A 21,136-nucleotide genomic window follows, 5' to 3' on the forward strand; every position below is an offset into this window, starting at 1 on the left:
CAAGAGCCAAACCCATAATTCTTCTTGAGATGCTCCTCATAGTCTCAATTACAGGTCTTCTGGTCTTATAAGAATGTATGGGACAATGTTCCTGAGCCATTTGTCCTACTACAAAAGTTTAGAATACAAATTTTCTCTTTCAGGTCTGGGGATCACCATGGCTCTACTCAGCTTTGCTCAATCTAGTTCCATATGTCTTCTCATTTCAGAACATAGACTGATGAAGCACCCTCATTCCGGCATGTGTCCTTTGGCAGGAGGGCTTAGAGGCCTGACCGAAATTCATAATATCTCTCATGGCTTCTGCTTGGATGACATACCTCACACCCACTCATGTACACTGGCTAAAGTATGTAACGTGGTCAAGCTCAATATCACTGGGCATTGATGTATAAATTTATTAGTGAAAGAAAATATTTGGGAACAAGAGTATTATCTAAATCCCCCTTCATTTGCTTCATGTATTCCAGCAGATTTCAAACGCTTCCATGTTGGTATAGGATGATGAGTCTTGAAAACACCCTGAGCTGTGGCAGCAGATCAGCTGAAGACGCAGTCATACAACCCAAGATCATAGTCACATTTGAGTCTAGCAGGGTATCTCATGCCCAGTCCTGGCAGATATGCCATTCTCTACCCTGCTTTCTCAAAATAGAAAATAATTTTATTTCCTAACACTTAGGAGGTATGCATTTGAAGTAGAAGACTTAATCAGTTGAAATATTCCCCTCTCTCCAAGCATCTCTCTAGAGACACTAGAGCACCTCACCAGTTTGGAATGGTTTCTCGAAGTTAATATTTGAAACCTACCCTGAAGCAACTGAATAAGTTATGGCATCTTTTCAATGGTGGTGTCCAGAGACTATGGAAATTTGCATTCATATTCATACAAATTCTCTACAACTGCATTGTCATTTGGAAAATTATTCTTTTTGTCCACACAATATGGCACATTGCACTTTCGGAACACTAATAAGAGTTACTTAGACAAAATAATTGATTGCAAAGCAATTTTAATATATAGAAATGCTAGGAACAAACCTTCAAAATGCAGAACCACAACTCATGCCGCCCTTTTTGAATTCTCCTCTCTCCCCCCTCCCACCTCCACCTGGTATTTTTTCCACCCCACTTAATCATCCCCATTCCCAGTGCATAGCTTGATTAAGAGGGGTAATTTAAAGAAACTATTTTATGACATCTGAAGTGAATATTACATGAAAACAGGACATCTGGTCTTGGAGAAATCTTGGGCAACCTCAGATTGCCACTTCATTTGCTTCACATAAAATTGCTGTCGCTACATCTTTTTTGGGAGACTGCATGCAGTATCTTAAGGTGCCCTTACCCCACAGCATTTCCCAAAATTCTTCTATAGAATTCTGGACAGCCATTAGAAAAGCCATTTAAGCTCTGACCCTAGTATATTGCCTTCTCTGCTTACAACTGGTGCTAGCTCTGCTTCCCCAGGTGAGTAAGACGTTCCAGGAACCACAGGCTGGTTTTTTGTTTCTCTCTATTTTAGCCAAGCAGCATGAAAAGAAGTTGAGAATATCCCTGATTTGGAATAAATAGGTTGATAAAAAGGAGAAGATGAATTTTACATTCCTTTTGCTGTTTGCATGTTGTCACTCTCCTTTGTGCTATCATTATTCCTCTAAGGCCAGCCAGAAAATTGCTTTGGTCTCCATTTCACCTTCTCTGATGCTTCCCTGTATTCTGGTCAGATTCACTGACCAGTAAAGAATGGTCAATAAATCACTGCCTTATAAGTTCCATAGCATAATCAATCTACTCACTCCCTCCCGCCTAGGGCCAAACTCTGCCACAGCTTCAGGAAACCAGCTTCCCAAGATAAATTCTCACAGAGATAGTCTCCATCCAGACTTCTTCTGAAGAAGCTGTCATTAGAACAGCATGTATCTTGGAGTGCATTACAATAGCAGCACATGGAACAGGCAAGGGAAACAGTTTGGTATCCAATCAAGTAGGTTAATAGTACAAAGACAGATGGCTGTAAACTGACTAACGAGCTTGAGGAAGTATAGAGAATGTGAACTCCAGGCCCAAAACTCCAGGAAGGCCAAGGGGCACAAAAAGAGTCTGTTTTGCTTGTGCTGCAAAGAATGGCAGGCTCATCACTGAAAGCAGAAAACCACCATTCGATGCAAATATAGATTTTAACTAGCATCTGAATGGCTGACATTAACTCACCCCCAAAAGAAGTTGCCAGCAATAACAGATTGTCCCAATAGCCAGCCAAGCCTTCCAGCCAAAAATGAGAATCAAGGAAGCACATTTCTCATATTGTCTCTAATCAGACAGCATATTAAAACACTTCAGCAAAAGTGAAAGGCTCATCTCTGAAGAAGAATCATTGTTATTAATTTTCATTGCACCCAATGTCCTGTCAAGCACTGCACTACTCTTCTGCCTTGAGAGGAAGTGTTACAAAGCACTTTTCCTTTTCCCTAAGCAGGGAACCGGGGCACTCAAAGGTTTAATGTACTGCCCAAGTTTAGAAATCACTCAAGATCCTAAAGGAGGATTAAAATGGCTCACTCTTGAGTTCCTGTTCCATTGTATTATATTTAACATCAAGACCAAAATTCCCCAAGAAAAGAAGCACTGAAACTTATTCCAAAATCAAAGAATATAGCATTTTTAAAGAGTTGGCCATAGCTAATGTAATACCAATTGGCTACATTTTGCCTGTCCCATTGTGTCAATATTTTCTAAGACCCTGTGTAAAATAACTGATCTAAAAATTTCAATTTCATCCTGAATTTTAATGATGAAATTCTAAAATAGTATGGATTTTCAGGTTCCTGACAACTGGCTCTTTTGCCTATTACCTAATGTTTACCTGTTGGATATGCACTAGGGAGGGGGGATTTCACCCCACCACCAGTCATGTTATAAGGCATCTGGTCTTCAAGAGTATAAAGGGACTTGGATCTTCATTTTATGCTCTTTCAACCATGCTGTACAGAGGTAGGCAGATGGTCTTTTATAGCAAAATGACCATACATCGAGAGAGTCTTCTGTTATCTGACATTTTATTCCATGCACAGAATGAAAATCGTAACAATTTCCCAGATGGATATTTGTATACCTTTAACATATGATCAGATCACAATTGCACTGCTTTTGGACAAACTTCCAAATCAGAGATCATATAACATATGAACTCAGAATCAGTATGAAGTTAGATTGTGTTTCCCAGCATAAAAATGACATTCCTAGTCTGGTTGCATTTATGGCTTTATCACACAAATAAAGCTCTATGGAAATGCAATGTTGAGTGTAAAATGACTTGTCCTTATGAGCAGGCATGTCTTGCTCTGTTTTGAGATTCTAAACCCACACATACTGCAAACACAATGCTTGTTGTTAAACATATTTTTTCTCAGTCATTGCAAAAAACAAACTACATTAACAAATATAGCTGTATTAAGAAAAAACAGTACTTCAAGAACATTACTTCCTAACTTCTTTTGGGAAATCTTGCCCTTCATAATGCATTTTCAGACCATCTATCGCCCAGGGTCATTTCTTACGTCTGCCACTTTTGATTTTGAACAGTTTGCCCCTCTTTATGGGGTGAGAGAGCAATCATTGTGCACATCCCTAGATGCTTCTTGGTAACAGCCATTTTGGTTCTTTATCACTATAATTATCCTCTCAGGTCACTAAGAATCTGCAAGAAGTAAAAGTTCATAGATGGATTCTATCTCTGACTCAAGATCCCACCAAATATTCTGATACTTTCTTTCTCATAGATTTACTGGTAAATATGGAAATATTGTTCTCATTATCAGCCAAACTGGCTCCCCTCATACAACTTCTTCCTTCTCCCTACTCCATATCCTAAGGTAATTAAATAAGGATGATTTACATTCCTCTTTCCCTCCTACATCAAACCACAAGGGCACTGGAAGTCTCCATAGTTAATACTATTACTCATTTACCATTATTACTGTAGTTGTTATACAAATGCTTAATATATGCCAAACAATAAACCAAGCACTTTGCATGTATTATCTTATTTAATAAACATGAAGGAAGTTCTAATATTATCCCAATTTTGCAAACGAGAGATATAAAGCTCAGATAATTTAAATGTCTGTAAAGATAGTAGAGTAACTGAGAAGTAGCAGGGTTAGGGCCCACAGATGCCTAACTCCAGAGCCCACAGGACACTCTGCTGGCCTCTGGCCATTCTCCCAGTGCCTCATACTGCTGTTTCTGGAACCCTGGGTATCATGGTCCAGGAAGCTCTGGTTATCACCCTGGTGCTTTCCCTCCTTAGCTCTACCTTGTCAATCTGCTGAAATCTGCTGAGACTGTATCATTATCTGACTTCTCTGTCTCTAGGGTAGAGACACTACAAGTTTAGGGCACATTCTTTGCCTTTTTGGATTATCAGCATCATATACCTTCTGATGGGTAAGAAGAGAAGCATACTGTTTTACCTGCAAGTTGACTATAATTGTGTGGTATCCTCTATGAGCATTTCTTCCCTCTTTCTCTGTCTCTCTGGTAATGAAAGCAAGATTTGAGAAAATCAGGAACATGCCCTGAGAAAACCAACAAGTTTCTTCATTACATCCTAGGAAGATTATTTCCTGAATAGGCCTAAGTCCATGGACACTTACAGAATAGCTATTCCAATGGCCTTTGGTCGCTTGTGACCTCAAATCAACCAGAGAAAATATAATGTACATATAAGCACCTGTGCAATTTGTTACTAAAAGAACTGTATACATTTCTCAATTCATGAAATAATTTTTATATTTTCCTTAGAAGAAACAGCATCTAAGTAGTGCAAATACATCTACTTATCTTTGAGAAAATTTTAAATGCCAATCATCTCCTCTAATAAACAACAGCTAATGGAAATTACAGAAGCTATTTTTGAAAGACAGTTCAAAAGTCATAGTGAATTATCTACATTTCACGTGTTTGCTGGAACTAAAGCTAAAGTATCTTCCAAGAAAGGATACCTATGTGTTAAATATTCCCCTGTTCTAAAAAGGTCTGAGGCTTCTTTGGCCAGTGCTCACAGATATTTTGAATCACCCCTTACTTGGATAGCAAGAAATCCAGGCTTTTCCAAGGATTTCCTTCCCCTGTATCTGAATGTCCTTAGTGTTGCTTATCTGTATAACACACGCATCCTCCAGGCTCTGACTAATGGAAAGTCTTAATTGAAGATCCTTAAATAAGTAGTCTTTAAAGCTGGGTTAATAATCCTCACCTTCCATGTAACAGAACCTCCATTTACCCTTTCTTTTGTATGTCACTCTGACAGTCCCAGTATGAGAGGAAGGCAGTATCTGATACAGCATGCAAGCCCCTGACTGTGGCTCCACAGTCCCTCTGTTCTGGCTAAAACTCGCACTGTGCTTCTTTTCCATTGCCCAACCATTGTTCTTCTCATCTCAAGACACTATCTGTGCAATGTCTGTCTCTGTGTCAAAGAATGTGGTCTACCTTGAACCACTTGTCCCTTGGGAGATGAACTGTCGTCTTCTCTCTCCAAAGTTAATCCCTTGGGCTTTTCACCATCTATTGCAAGATCTCCAGTTTTCCTTGGTTCTCAGTTTAAAGAAACACCTTTTCCTTCATGTGTTAAGCCTTGAAAAGGGAGGATTCCTTAGCAGAAAGGCCTGGATTCCTATCCATCCAGGATTTTTTTTAAATGTCTATTTAGTGCAGGATCTATATTTTCTAAATGGCATAACTCTACAGTCGGTTTGTTCAAACACCACAATTACATGGAACTTTGAATAGGAAGTGAGATACGGTAGGTTAGTATAGGTTAGAGTGAAATAGTGACACATCCCAAAGTAATTTGGGCAGAGAATAAAAAATATATTTACAGCCTCTCCCCCCCCACCCTCCCCCACCCTGAGGTGCAGAAGAGTTGGACTTCCTCAGCTGGACTGGTGTTGATGTTGTCACAAACATTGGGACTGGCGGTTTGATATGCCAAGCCCTCAATCGTGGGACTTGCCCTTATGAAGCTCATTACTGCAAAGGAGAGGCTGAACTTGCATATAATTGTGCCTAAGAGTACCCCCCTGAGTACCTCTTTGTTGCTCAGATGTGGCCCTCTCTCTCTCTAACTGAGCCACCTCAGCAGGTGAACTCACTGCCCTCCCCCCTACTTGGGACCCTACTCCCAGGGATGTAAATCTCCCTGGCAACACAGGATATGACTCCCAGGGATGAATCTGGACCCGGCATCCTGGGATTGAGAATATCTTCTTGACCAAAAGAGGGATGCAAAATGAGATGAAATAGTTTCAGTGGCTGAGAGATTTCAAATTGAGTCAAGAGGTCACTCTGGTGGATATTCTTATGCACTATATAGATAACACCTCTTAGGTTTTCATGTATCGGAATAGCTAGAAGTAAATACCTGAAACTACCAAACTCCAACCCAGTAGCCTGGACTCCTAAAGACGATTATATAATAATGTAGATTGCAAGGGGTGACAATGTGATTGTGAAAACCTTGTGGATCATACTCCCTTTATCTAGTGTATGGATGGATGAGTAGAAAAATGGGGATAAAAACTAAATGACAAATAGGGTGGGATGGGGGAGATGGTTTGGGTGCTCTTTTTTTACTTTTATTTTTTATTCTTATTCTGATTCTTTCTAATGTAAGGAAAATGTTCAGAAATAGATTGTGGTGATGAATGCATAACTATATGATCATACTGTGAACAGGTGATTGTATACCATGGATGACTGTATGGTATGTGAATATATTTCAATAAAACTGAATTAAAAAAAAATCATTATCTACCCAGGTGCACAGCAAGCTGAGGGTGTTGTGTCAGAGGTTGGTCAAGTGCAGCCTTGCACTACACTTGGAATCATTATGCACTCTAGCCCATTCTGTTACAATTCTTTGTACACTCATGTGATTTTTCTCTCAAAAACTGAGTTGTCCCCCTTGTAATATGGCTCCTTTTGAGGCCACCCCAGTCCCTCAACTATACCTATGTATTCTTAACCCTAAATATACAGGACACTTGCAAATCAGGAAAAGGCTGAAGACCTATTCAAGTTCCTCTGAGAATTCCTTGACAGTTAAATGACTTTCCCACTCAGAGTAGACAGAGGAGCTCTAGGAGAGTGTGACAACCAATTCACGTGCCTATATGATTCTCAGCCAAGATGCTCTTCTTCACATCTAGTGACTAAGAATGCCCAATGAGAAAATTTTAATTCACAAATATTAAATTGCAAAGAGAAGTGTCAGCAATAAATAATAAATATATATATATTATGATTGGGATTAGGGAGATAGTTTTCTCAAAACAAACATAGACAGCAAGAGAGTAATAATTAAGAGGATGGAGAGATACAATAATTCATATTCATGCACACATCTTATTAGAGAAAATAACCATATTAGTGGTAAACCCGAATAAAATGTTGGTAAATAATTTGGTTAGGAGTGAAGCTTAGAAAAATCCATAAATGTTTCCTCATCTTCCCTCTTCACCAATCAAAAGAGAAGGTTGTGTCCTTCACTTTTGAGGATTTAATGCAATTTTCCCCATACATTTAGATTAATAATTCAGACTTCCACTACTGGTAATAGTAGACTGCCTAATGTAGAACAACTCTCTTGCAGAGTACAAATAGAAAAGCTGCACAAAATTATGCTTGAAGGTATCAGAGTACCAGATCAATGAAGATTATCGGGGAGAAGAAATAAATGCATATTGTTGAACCTGAGATTTGACGCCACTTCTCCAGTTCTAGAAGAGAGACTGAGAGTCTGGTTGCTAAAGGCTCCTTTTGGAGGACGATAACATCATCACAGATTTCAAAATTAGTTCAAATTTTACATACAATATCCAGGATTCAGGCCCATAAGTAAACAAAGTAACTTGACTGCAAACCAAGAAAAATACAGACAACAGGAAGAGACTCATGATTTCCAAATAAAGGAACCATCAGATATAGACTTTACACATAGCTATCATGGTCAAGAAAATAAAAGACAAGACCAAAGATTTTGGTAGTAAATTAAAAATAATTAAAAAGAACCAAATGGAAGTTCTAAAACTCAAAAATACAAAAATAATAATGAATCAATTTAATAGCAGATCAGACACAGTTGGAAGGAGAGTAAGTGAAATGGAAAATAGGCAAGGAAAATATACAGTTTCAACATTGAGAAATTAAAAGAATAGGAAAATAGCCTAAGAGACAAAGAAGCTACAGAGAAAGAGTTTAGCATGCATGTTTTGGAGTCCCAGAAAAGAGGGAGAAGAGAAAGAGTTAGACAGAACCAATAAAAAAAACATTAAGCCACAGTTTCAAGAAAATTTACAAACTGCAAAATACATCAATATTTCTGCATATATCCTCCATTCCATAGCAACATGTTCTTCTACTTCTAGCTCACTGCTGAACCCCGTCCCTATCATGCCATTACCTGAACGGGCTGTTGGCCACCCAAGACAAAAAGAATGTGATCCAGAATTCAAGGAGCAGAACCAAGAGGAACCATCTGGGAGGCAATCCAAATTAATGATGCCATTTGACTTTCCTTCTAATAATGACATGCAACCCACTCCTGTTTCTAACAAATGGAAAGACACTTTTTAAGGTCATTTAAAGATAAGGAGCTAATCAGTCCAACTCCCACTTCTCCCATCCAGGCATTTCCACTGTCCACCTTCCAAAGATTTCTGTTATTCTTCCTACATTATATTGCTTTGCAGTCTCCTGTGATATTAGTAACAACAGTGAGAACTGCAAGGAAAGGATAGAGGCATAAGGAAGTGTACTGATCAGGATTAGATTTTATTCACATAAAAGGAAACCAAATAGTGGTTTTCTTTCACATGGAAGAAATCCAGAGTTAAGCAGTCCAGTCTGGTATGGCAGCTCCCCGCTGCCAGGCAACCATTCTCCTATCTTGCTGTTCCACTTTACTTTAGTATACTGCATCATAGTTCAAGATAGCTATTTGAGCTTCAGCCAGGGGGCTGATACAAGGAAGGGTCAAAAATGAATAAGGCAAACAGCATGTGTGTATACACATACACACTCACAAACACTAATTTTTAGGAAGCTTCCTTGAAGCTGCTACACAGCACTTCTACTTGTACCTCATTGGTCAGAACTAAGACACGTAGACACGTAGACATCTAAATGTGATGTCTATATTGGTCAGAACTAAGACACGTAGACACGTAGACATCTATATGTGAAGAAGACTGGGAGATGTAGTCTTTATTTTGCACAGCCATTCAATTAAAAACTTGGTTTTCTTACTGTATAATAGGAGAGAATGGATTCAGGGAGGCAACTGAAAGTCCTTTCCATGGTAGGATATGACTTGGCCAATGACAGGATATAGAGGTAAAGGAGGGGAAGAGCAAAGAGGCCCCCCAGCATTCATATTTTCTGTGACTGGAGGCAAGGTATTTAATGCCTTTAGCAGAGACAGGTTAGAAACGAGGATAAAGAGACAGGGTGAAAATTGTGTAGGGTAGATGATGCATACAACTTAGAATTATAATATGGCTGAATTATTAAACAAATCATTACAATGGTTATTTTCATCACTGTAACTTTAGAAATATGATAGTAATTCTGACTCCCTTTAAAGGGATAAATATCAAGCATTCAAATGACTTTAAGCATGATTTTCCATTGGGGCATATTTTTTAAATGTAAGTCTTTCAACGCAACAGTAAACATACCAACCATTATTTTTCAGGCTTAATGATTTCTGCATTATAATAGCATTTTAGTTCTTTAGTGGATATTGAGAAGATTAGGCTTTGAAAAGAAGAAAAATGGGCATTCTTAGAAAGCAGAGTAGTCAATCTCAGTCACTGAAGTCAGTGAAACAAACAGCCATTCCCCCAACTGCCATTTGCCCAGACTCAAGAAGACCTTTCAAAGAAACCAAGAGGAGTAACATGAGAATGGATTGATCAAATAGCTTGAGGGTTTTGTTAACTGAGAGATTCCACATGTTTTCACTCCAATTTCACCTGGGCAGAAAAAACAGCCTGACTTTCCCAGATGTACAGGATGTTTTTGTCTTGCAGAACATACAGGAAAAAGAAAGATGCCAAGTCAGATTTTTCTCCACCTTCAGTCAGGAAGCTTTCTCAGGGCAGAGGCCATGTTTTCTCTCATCCTTGTTGTATTCCTGGTACTTGGCTCAGCATCTGTGAAAGAGCAGGATCTCACTGTACATTTGTCGAAAAGTATTATCAGAATTGTACTTGGCTTTAAGGACGTGAATAGCATAACATAAGCACTGAAATGTATTTCTGGACCTGAAAGAGAACAGGATGTAAAATTCCTAAGGTCCTGCCTGATAAAACACCCCCATCCTTCAATGACATTTCCAAATGGAAAGCCTCTCAGGCTGTATCAATTTTTCCATCTTCAATGTATGACTCGTAATGTTACTTTGGACCATGTAAGGTATTCTCTAATTCAGTTTTTCCAACCCAAGGTCAGTGACACAGTGACAGCATGATCTACTGTGAGAAGACTGGGGTTTCAGCAACACCCTACAGTCAAATGTAACCTGAAAACTATGTTATCTCTGATACAGTCCAATGTCTTCAGTAATGTGAAAAAAAAAATGTGGGGAGACACTTCTCTGACAGTTTCATGTTGAATTAATTGCTCTTCACTTGTTAGCCTTGTCTCATCACCTAAACTACAAGCTCCATTAGGCTCACACTGTCTCATCTCTCTTGGCTTCCTTCACAACGCACCTAGCCCAGTACTGAGCATAAGGAAGCCTCTCTCCAGACACTATATCTATTTGGGGATCAGTGTCACTTTATTGCAAACTACTGTCATCGTGCACCTGGTGGTTCCCAAAGTGGAAAAATGATCCAATATACAAGTAATCTGCCATTTTTCTTGCCATTTACATTCATTTTTAGATACATACTCCTTGGTCAGATTCCTTAGCAACAAAATTCACAAGATTGCACACCGAATTTTCAGGAAGAAAAATTTATAGCCTTATGATTCCTAAAGCATTGCACCCTTGAGGAAGCTGGAAGTGATTTACCCTTCTTTGCCTTTGTTTGTGCCCTCCTATTACCTTTATTTAAAAGCAGAAAAACAATACTGATCAAATGTCTGAGTTGTACAACCATGAATATCTATTAAACCTACATTAAAACTGCCCTAAACCGTTATATAAATTATTTGGTACTTGTGCTGGTTTGAAGCGGTTGTGGACCCCAAAAAGTCATGTTCTAATATTCCAATCTTGTGGGGTGAGACCTTTGACTAGATGATTTCCTTGCAGACATGACCCCGCCCATTCAGGGTGGGTCTTAATTAGATTAGCGGAGTCCTTAAGAGACCTGAGAGCCAACACAGACCTGGATGTTTGGAGATGAACAGAGATGCAGACAGAAAGACGTCTGGAGATGAGAAATGCCCTGGTAGAACAAGCAAGGATGCACAGGAGCTGAGACAAAGAAGCTAAGAAAGACTGAAGCCTAGAGACATTTTGGAGAAAGCCATTTTGCAACCAGAACCTGGGAGCAAAGGACTATCAGATGCCAGCCACATGCCTTCCCAGCTGACAGAGGTATGCTGGACACCGTTGGCCTTTCTTCAGCGAAGGTATCCTCTTGTTGATGCCTTATTTTGGACACTTCTATGGCCTTAGAACTGTAAATCTGTAATCTAATAAATCCCCTTTATAAAAGCCAATTTATTTCTGGTATTTTACGTAACAGCAGCTTTAGCAAACCACAACAGTACTTTTTACAATTACAGTCACATTTATACTCTATACTTAGATATTTAGCCTTCTCTGGCTAAAACTGATTTAAATGTTTTAGGAGGGGCACCTCACTAAGGCTTTGTTTTCATGCCTTGTGGTACTTCAAAAAGCAGCTTTAGCCTCAATAGCTGGCAGGCAGCTCATGAAAGAGAAACATCGCAGAAGAGCAACAGATAAAAGCCATGATAGGGGATGGTGATATGAAACATCTTGGGACTAGCCAAACCATCCTGTGAGGAGCATGAAGTACAATCATACTTCTGCAGATACCATCTCTGTAGTTTCTCTCCTATAAGATCTCTCCTTGAGAGGCTAGACCTCCCTATAATTGTGCCTAAGAGCCTCCTCCCGAACGCCTCTTTGTTGCTCAGATGTGGCCCTCTCTCTCTACCTAAGCCAACTTGAAAGGTGAAATCACTGCCCTCCCCACTACGTGGGATCAGACACCCAAGGGAGTGAATCTCCCTGGCAACGTGGAATATGACTCCCGGGGAGGAATGTAGACCTGGCATCATGCGATGGAGAACATCTTCTTTACCAAAAGGGGGATGTGAAAGGAAATGAAATAAGCTTCAGTGGCAGAGAGATTCCAAAAGGAGCCAAGAGGTCACTCTGGTGGGCACTCTTACACACAATATAGACAACCCTTTTTAGGTTCTAAAAAATTGGGGTAGCTGGTGGTAGATACCTGAAATTATCAAACTACAACCCAGAACCCATGAATCTTGAAGACAATTGTATAAAAATGTAGCTTATGAGGGGTGACAATGGGATTGGGAAAGCCATAAGGACCACACTCCCCTTTGTCTAGTTTATGGATGGATGAGTAGAAAAACAGGGGAAGGAAACAAACAAACAAACAGACAGACAAAGGTACCCAGTGTTCTTTTTTACTTTAATTGCTCTTTTTCACTTTAATTATTATTCTTGTTATTTTTTTGTGGGTGCTAAGGAAGGTGTCAGGGATTGATTTAGGTGATGAATGTACAACTATGTAATGGTACTGTGAACAACTGACTGTACAATTTGTTTCATATGACTGTGTGGTATGTGAATATATCTCAATAAAATGAAGATTTAAAATTAAAAAAAAATAAAAAGATCTCTCCTTTATATTCCCACTGTCACTATCCTTGTTCTGGATTTCATCATGCCCAGTATGAACTATCACAATAACTTCCTAAGGAGTCTCTAGTCTCCTCCTTCTCTAAATCACCCTTCACCCAACTACCAAAGTTATCATTCTAGAATACACATTTGATCTTAGAGCATCACTCTTCAAAACCTTTTACCAGCTGTTCCAGTTTGCTAATGCTGCCTTTTGCAAAACACCAGAAATGGATTGTCTTTTATAAAGGGGGTTTATTTGGTTCCAAAGTTACAGTCTGAAGGTCATGAAAATGTCCAAATGAAGGCATCAACACAGCATACCTTCACCGAAGGAAGGCCAATGGCATCCTGAAAACCTGGGAAGGCATGTGGCTGGTGTCCGCTGATCCTAGGTTGTGTTCCAGCTCCACTCTCAGCTCCTGTGCATCCTTCAAAGTGTCTCTCTTGGCTGCAGCACCTCCTTCTGTCTGTGAATGCTTTTATAGGACTCCAGTGATTCAATTAAGACCCACCCTGAATGGGGGGGGGTAACACCTCCATGGAAATTATCCAATCAAAGATCTCACCCACAGTTGATTGAATCCCATCTCCATGGAAACATCCAATCAAGAGGTCACACCCTAATCAAAACAATTAATCATTCTGCCCCCAGAAGATTGCATCGAAGAACATGGCTTTTTCTGGGGGACATAATCTTTACAATCTGGCACACCAGCTTTCCAATAATTAGTGGATACAGTCTAAACCCCTTAGGATTAGAATATTAGTACAGATAGACTGCCTCAGTTACTACAACTTTATGGTTTGATTTGATTTATAGTAAAGCAAACACCATTATTATTGTACTTTAATCTTTTTTTTTTTTAATTTTCTGGTGCATTTAGTCTTCCAGTTGAAATTTAATATTAGCTTGATGAATTAGCTTAAAAAGGTAGGCCACTAATTATAATGAATTAAATGTATATATTAGTTTGGGAAGAACTGACACATTTATAACATTGAATCTCTTCATCCAAAAACACAGCATGTCTCTCCACTGGAAAGGTTTTATAGTTTTTCTAGTTTTTCTAAATCCATCATTATACTTTTCTTCATAGAAGTTTGTGAGGTAGGAAGTTGGAATGTACATTCAGGAGAGCATGCCTAAATGCCATGAATCTTAGAATCTAACCTATCTTTGCTCTGCAGGTTTCGAACATCTCCCTACTAGTAATATTTTGAAAGAGAACAGTTATGAGATTAATGTCATTATAACCATTGCAGGAGTAACTGAAATGAGTTCTCGATTCCTTAAGAACATACAGCATATGATTTCAAGCAGGATCCACAATGGTAATGCTAATGGCAGCTCACATATTTATGTGGCACTCAAAATATGCCAAATTAAAGAAAAAGAGATGACTCGAATTACTAGAATCAGAAATGAAAGGGGACATTTCTACAAATCTTACAGAAATAAAAAGGATTACAAAGGAATGCTATGAACCACTCTATAAAAATAAATTAATAACCTAGAAGAAATGGACACATTCCTAAAAACACTTGAACTACTGAAATTGACTCAAGAAGATACAAACACTCTGAATAGCCCCATAACAAGTAAAGAGATTGATTTAAGCAACCAAAAACTACTCACAAAGAAAAGTCCATGGCCAGAGAGCTTCACTACTGAATTCTACCAAATGTATAAGGAATTAATACCAATTTTCACAAACTCTTCCAAAATTTAGAAGAGGAAGGAATACTTCCTAACTCACTCTAAGAGACCAATGTTACTCTGATATCTAAACCAGACAATGACAACATAGAAAGCTAAAGACCCATATCTCTTATGAATATGGATGCAAAAATCCTCACTAAAATACTAGTAACCCAAATCCAGCAGCATATAAAAAGAATTATATACCCTAACCATGTGGGATTTATGCCAGAAATGCAAGGTTCATTTAACATCCAAAAATCAATATAATACACCATATCAATAGAATAAAAAACAACAAAAAAAAAATGATCATTTGAACTGACACAGAAAAAAAGCATTTGACAAAATCCCCAAATACTTTCATGATAAAATATATACTCAACAAACTAGGAATGGAAGGGCACTGCTTCAACATGATAAAGGGAATCTGTTTTAAAAACCTGGTTAAAATCATACTTAATGATGAAAGATTGGACACTTTCCCCCTAAGATCAGGAACAAGACAAGGATGTCCACTCTTACCACTTCTCTTCTACACTGTACTGGAGGTTATGGCTAGGGCAATTAGGAAAGGAGTGGGGGAGGGAGACAGAGAGGGAAAAGAAAGAAAGAAAAGGCATCCAGATTGGAAGAAATAATTTGCAGATGATATGATCTTGTACAGAGAAAGTCCTAAGGAATCTACTTTTAAAAACTATGAAAACTAAAAACAAGTTCAGCAAGATTGGACAGTACAAGATCAGTACAAGTTCAGGAAGATTGCAGGGTACAAGATCAATACAAAAAAAGAAAGCAACTGCATTACTATACACTAGCAATGAACAATCCAAAAATGAAATTAAGAAAACAATTCCATTTACAATAGCCTCAAAAAGAATAAAAAATTTAAGAATAAGTTTACCAAAAGAAGGCCAAAACTTGTAATCTGAAAACTACAAAACATTGTTGAAAAAATAAAAGACTTAAATAAATGGAAAGAAAATTCATGTTCATGAATCAGAAGACTTCATATTGTTAATACGACAATACTCCCTAAGTTCCCCAATTGTAAAACTTATCACGAAGCAACTGTAATCAAGACAATGTGGTCCTCAATAGATATAGATCAATGGAATAGAATTGAGAGCAGAAATAAACCCATGTGTCTACTATGGTCAATGATTTTTGACATGAGCATCAAGGCCATTCAATGGAGAGAGTACAGTCTTTTCAACAAGTGGAGCTTGTTCAACTAGATGTCCACTTGCAAGAGCGAACTTGGACCACTACCTCACACCATCTATAAAAATTAACTCAAAAACAAAATATAAGAGCTAACATTATAAATCTCTTAGAAGAAAGCATTGGCAAATATTCATAAGCTTGGTTTTGGCAAGGGATCCTTAGATATGACACAAAAACCATGAGCAACAAAAGAAAAAAATAGCTAAATTGGACCCCATTAAATAAAAACTTGTTCATCGAAAGACACTATCAAGAAAGTGAAAAGACAACCAACAGAATGGGAGGAAATATTTGCAAATCATATCTCAGATGGGACTGTTTCTAGATATATAAAAAATTCTTGAACTCCATAACAAAATGACAAATAACCAAGTTTAAAAATGGGCAAAGCATCTGAATACATATTTTCCCAAATAAGATACACAAATGGCCAATAAGCATATGAAAAGATGCTTGACATCATTAGTCATCACGGAAAAGCACATCAAAACCACACTTCACATCCACTGTGATGGCTAGAATCAAAGTCAGATAAGGGGCAGCACCCCCAGTCTCCTCCCTGTAAGCAACAGCAGAGCCCGTCCCTGACTGGGGACACCCACACTCCTGGTCCTCCCAGGGAGCAGTGCAAGAATACCACTTAGGGCACTCAAGATGAAGAGTGTCCCAGGGGAGAAGCAAGATAGCATCAAGGTCTCCCCTGCTGCACCTTTCCACCTCTTGCAAGGCTTCCTGAGCTTATCAACTAAAAATCTCCCTCAGATGCACAAAGTCACAATCCAAACTTGACCACATCCTGCCTCGCTTCCAAAGTGTTGACCATGACCAGGCCCAACTGATGCAGAGGTTTAAGGAGCCACACTCCCACAAGTTCTTACTGACTCCTAGCAGTGCAGCTGAGGCCTTGGAGCTCATCTTGTTTGAAGATTCCATTATCAAGCCCATGCACAGCTCCATTTTGGGCCAGAAATTCTCTTTTGAGGTAACAACATAACCAGAAACAAATGTTTTGCTGGTCAGACTGCTGCTGAAAGGGACAAAAAGATCAAGAATCTGTAGCAGGCAATAAAACCCAACAAGGACAACAGCTGCTGCATGGACAGCGAACTGCCCCCAAGAAGCAGCAGTACTACGGCGAGCTCTGCCTGGGGTCACATGCTGTATGTGCACACTACCTTAAGCCCTGCTCAGCTCTGGGAACATCACTCCAAGCCCCTTGGAGTTTAACATGCACTTTTGAGTTTAACAACCTGCTGGCTGTCTGCCCCTGTGGCTCTATCTGTATACTGGAAGCAGAAAATGAAAAAGATTGGCTTTGTCAGCCTGCTGACTGTGCCCATGGTCACCCTGGCTGGGTGCTACTTCTCAGAGCAGTGGTATCCCATAATCCTGCCAATCTGCAGCAGGGGCCTCCAGGGGTGTGGGAGTTGCAGAATTGGAGGGGGATCAAAGAGGGGCTCAGGTGGCAAGGGCAAAGGAAGTTGCCCAGCTTTGTGGCTGAAAGCAAGTTGCCAGACAATGAGCATCCTGCCCATGGAGCCATATAAGGAGTCTGCAGAGTATGTACCAACCATTATAGGATGCTCTATGCAGTGCTGGAAACAACCCTGAATGTCAAGGCCAAGGAGGTGGCTGCCAATGCCCTCGTTCACATCCTATGGAGTAGAGGCAAGGCCAAGGACTTCCTTTCAGACAAGGCCATGTCTGAGGTGGACTAGTCTATGGAACAGGAGCACCTCAAATCCTGCAAGAACTCACTCTCCCCTGAAGCCATAGAAGAGTTCATGGGACTGACTGGTCAGAAATTTCTCAAGGGATGCCTCTGTATCCTTCAGTCATGCTCTGTATGAGTCTGAGAATAACTGCGAGGTGGACCCCTTCAAGTGCACAGTGTCCAGTCTGGTGGAGCAAATGGAATGTTCCTCTCATCTTCCTCCTGCAGCCCCTCCCTCCCTGTCTCTCACCTTTGTTTCTACAACCTTGCCTCCTACCTGTGGAGACACACAGCATGTTCTCTGGAAGCTGAGGATCTCTGGGACTCAGTCCCAGTCTCTCTTTCTCTCTCTGTCTTCCTACCCTTTCCCCCTAGCAGGTTCTCAAGGAAGGTGTTTGCTGTTGGTGACTATGTTGCACAGAGCAGAGCAGGTAGATACTGCTGACACACTGATCAGCACCTTGCTCTTCCTGTGCTTCCTTTGCCCAGTTTTTATGTCCCCAATTTCTTAGCGTTCATGCAGAAGCAGATGAGCAAACCTCACAAACCCTTACTCTCAGCGCCAAGGTCATCCAGAACCAGGCCTATTTTCCCAAGTTAACTTCAAAGGACATCCTGGCCTTAATGAATAAGTTTCTGGAGTTGAAGTGGGGCTCCATGTAGCAATTCCTGTATGAGATTTCCAACCTGGACATGCTGACCATAAGCAGAAGCTTTGAGGGTTCCATTAACTTGGGCTGAGAGTTTGCCACACTGCATGCCCTGCTCTTGGAGGTGCTGCCCAGGCTCAGCAAAGAAGCCCTCCTAAAGCTGGCTCTGCAGTCTCAGCTCCTCAGAGACATCAGCACAGCTCTGAAGAACCCCAACATCCAAATGCAGCAAGCAGAGACACTACAGTGAGCAGCCCCAGCCTCAATCCATGGTGTTGCAAGGGCCACAGGCCAAGATGCAGGGCTACATGATGCAGAAGCTCAACAGCTCAAGGGCATGGCTTACCTCCCCTCCCCAACCAAGGTAAATCTGCTCCCAGTGCCCCCAGTGGGGGTCAAGACCTGTTCTATGGAAGCCCACCCTTGGTCCATTGCTCACCCACATACTGCATGAACAGCTCAGATATTACAGAGTTGGAGTGGAAGATGCTGAATGTCAACAAGGGTGTGTCCATGCTGGACCTGCAGAGCAACAGGCCTGGTGGCCACCTCAACAACAGTTCCATCTTGGCAGCCATCAGGAATCTGCTGCACTGGTCCCCCACGTCCACTGTACTGTTTCCAAGAGGAATAGCTGGGACACTCAGCCAGCCCCTGATCCTTCTTGTCAGGATGCTGCCTCCTTTCCCCAGGGACCCTTGCCCCAGGACTCTGCTTACCCTACACAGGTCTCTTCACTCCAGGGTGCTATCCCATCCTCTGCCTCATTTCCCTGAGCACTGCAGGACAGAAGACTCTCACCTCCACCCTGGGGGTGTGTACCCACAAACTTGCAACTTCAGGGTGATTTTTTAGCAGTAACTAAAGCCAAAAGTCTACTTCCTCTCCACATCCCTGTTTTGGCCCCCCCTGACCCTCGTTTTGGGGAGGGGACCCTGGTGTGGGATCCCTCTTACCCCTTGATTTCTCAGGAGCTCTAGTGGGACTCAGAACACACAAATTCCTTCTCCCACCAATCTTAATTTTCTTCCTCCCCACCCAGAACCCAGATAGGTAAAGAGGGACACCAGGGCAGATCAGGGACAGCAAGGGGGAATGGGAGTTTAATCCCCACACCTCTTCTGCTCTTGGCTAGTCTCAGAATGAGGAACTGAGGTTAGACTGGGGGGTTTATCTGCCCTACCCTTATACGCAGAGTCCCCTTTCCCCCACCTCTCCTCCTCTCTCTCTTCATCTCTATTCCCACAGAGGGGGAAACTTACACTAAGAAAAACCATGTCTCTCTCTGCCAGTGTGAGGGTACCTGTGTTGGAGGAGAGATTTTGGGGCCCCCCTTTCCATGACTTTGTTATCCCCAGAGACGTAGTACAGAGCTGGGCTTCCCTCTCATCCTCCCCTACCCCCACCTCCAGTCTCCCTCCCACAAGCTCCACAATTTTTCCATGTTTCTCTGTGCACGGCTCTTTGGTAAGATAAGGGAGGTAGGATGGATGGAGTTTAGGGTGGGTAAGCCTTTCCTGGGCACCCCCTCTTCCCTGACTGCTGTCCCCTACCCAGCCTTGCCCCCTCATCTCTTCTTGCGTCTGGTATTGAGACTCTTCCCAGACTCTACCTTTCTTTCTTTTGTATGGACAGTTCCCCTTCAGTCCATCCACCTATATGCACACACCCTGCCAGGGCCAAATTTATACTTACATAAAAGTTGTAAATATGTGAAATTTTATCCCTATGCCCCTCTTTCCCCTGCTTTCTCCAACTCAGGTCCTACGCCTGGACTCCCTTTCTCCTTTCCTCTTTGGGTGCTGTAATTATCTGCGGTTTGTGCTGTACATATCTCCATATCTCTGGGGACTTTCTGGCTGCCTCCCCTCCACCCCTCTACCCTTCTCTCCCCACACACCACCCTAAGGGTAGGGAGACACTCTTCCTACCTGTTTTATTTTGTTTTCCCGTTCTTCCTCCCCACCCACTCCCAGTCTTCTCTAAGCCCTACCACTGTCCCTTTTTCTCCGCTCTCAGACTTGTGTACTTTTTTCTGGGATGTGTGGTGAAACAGAAAAATCATGTTTAATAATTGGAGATTGTTCTTTTTAAAAAGTGAGATAAGTATTTGCAAGGATATGGAGAAATTGGAGCCCTCACACACTATTTGTGAGAATGTAAATGATATAGCAGCTTTGGGAAATAGTCTGACAGTTCCTGAAATGGTTAAACAAAGATACATATGACCCAACAATTCCACTCCTACATACGCACCAAAGAGAAATGAAAATGTATATCCATGCAAAAACTTGCTCATGAATGTTCATAGCAACATTGCTCATAACAGCCAAAAAGTGGAAACAATCCAAATGTCTATCAACTGATGAATGAATAAACAAATACAGTATATCCACACAATAGAATTCAGCCATAAAAAGTAATGAAGTACTGATACACACTATAACATGGATGAACATTGAAAATATTAGGCTAACTGAAAGAAGCCAATCACAAAGGATCACATACTACATGATTCCATTTATATGAATATCCAGAACTGGCAAATCTACAGAGACAGAAAGCAGATTATGTAGTTGCTAGAGCAGGGGGAGATAAGGAAATTGGGGGACAACAACTAAAGGGTATAGAAATTATTTTTGAGGTGATGAATGTTCTAAAATTCTGTGGTGATGGCTGCACATATCTGCAAATACACTAAAAACCATTAAATTGTACACTTTAAGTGGGTCAATTATATGGTATGTAAATTACCTCTCAATGAAGCTGCTACAAAAAACAAAAGAGACCAGCTAACAAATCAAATTGAAATCTTTGTGGGTCTCACTTCTCAACTTGAAAGACTTGCTGGAACCTCCCCAGCAGCTGAGCCACCATTTGACCTGATCTTGACAGCAACTGCAGTTGACTGGGCCATGAGG

The 21,136-nt window shown here is 40.7% G+C and overlaps 1 pseudogene; it reads left to right on the forward strand.

Moving 5' to 3' along the window:
- LOC119506861 overlaps positions 1–20,123 on the forward strand; it is a 38,425-nt pseudogene extending 18,302 nt beyond the window's left edge.
- Positions 20,124–21,136: the final 1,013 nt, after the last annotated feature.

The sequence above is a fragment of the Choloepus didactylus genome, chromosome 12 (assembly GCF_015220235.1).
Source record: "Choloepus didactylus isolate mChoDid1 chromosome 12, mChoDid1.pri, whole genome shotgun sequence".
NCBI classification, from domain to species: Eukaryota; Metazoa; Chordata; class Mammalia; order Pilosa; family Megalonychidae; genus Choloepus; species Choloepus didactylus.